Raw genomic sequence first — 1157 nt, 5'->3', positions numbered from 1 at the left:
GGGGCATATTTACTGTGAGGAACCCCTTAAGGGTAACAATCACATAATTATTGTAGTTTCAGTATAATGACACAGTGCTCATTGTTTGCTAGCTAATTGAAATATAGTAGAGTGATTAAATGAGTGCCACATAGTTATTTTAATTCTACAAATTATTAGTTTTATACGATATAGAATTTTTTTGCGATAACCACTTTGTAAAACATGTTTTTTCTCTTATCATTTTGTTCCTTTTGCAGATTGTGCATTGTTATGTTCTGCTTTTTAATACCGATGTTATTTGATGTTCTTTTTTTTAATTGCTGTGGCACCTTTGCTATTTTCGTAAATTTTGCTTGTTAATAAACAGTCATAAATTTTCCTGTGATCAGTTGGCTCTTGCAATGAGCAAATACTGGTGAACTCCATAAGGGTAACAACCAGAAATTGTTTTCATATTAATGACACAGGAACCATTGTTTTTACTTGCTGACCGAATTAGGTCTACACTACCTTTTAAATAGGTGTCACAGATTGTGTTCTTTTTTTCTGTTTGAAATTGGTAGATTCTAAAGATGTGTTGAAATTATGGTGTTTTAGTAAGTAGCTGGTGTCCTTTTGCCTTTTCTTTTACACTTTTGGTTTAAGTAGGGTGTGAGAAGCCTGCTTGGGAATGTCCTAGCATGGCCAGAAAATTCCCTGCACAGTCTTTTCCCGGAGCGTTGGGGTTATGAAAGGTCTCTGTTGGATTCCTTTCATGTTTAATTTCTTAAATCTGTTGCCATTTATGGAATAAATTCCTCTTCTAAATGTACTGTGGCGTTTCTGACTATCTGGGAGGAGACTGAGCAGTGGAACGTGTTACTTTTACACATAAACAAGAACGATCTGTCACACTACTACACTTTAAAGCACAGTTTATATGTAATTCTTATATGTAATTCATATCACACAGTCTCATACGGAACTTACATCCGCTTTCTTTTATATACTGTATATGATAAGATACTGTCATCCCCCTTCCCTTTTGTGTGAGAGGATGAATGAGCATATGTATTTCTAGTTGCATGCTTGAGGGTAGCAGACAAGGCTGTCTGCTAGAGAACAGTAGGACCAACGTCGGAACAGGTAGCTACGCTTCCTAAAAGCAAAGAGGTTTCTATCCTTAGTATGGTCCT

The sequence above is a fragment of the Schistocerca cancellata genome, chromosome 4 (assembly GCF_023864275.1).
Source record: "Schistocerca cancellata isolate TAMUIC-IGC-003103 chromosome 4, iqSchCanc2.1, whole genome shotgun sequence".
In the NCBI taxonomy this organism is placed as follows: domain Eukaryota; kingdom Metazoa; phylum Arthropoda; class Insecta; order Orthoptera; family Acrididae; genus Schistocerca; species Schistocerca cancellata.
This window is presented reverse-complemented; position numbering follows the sequence as displayed.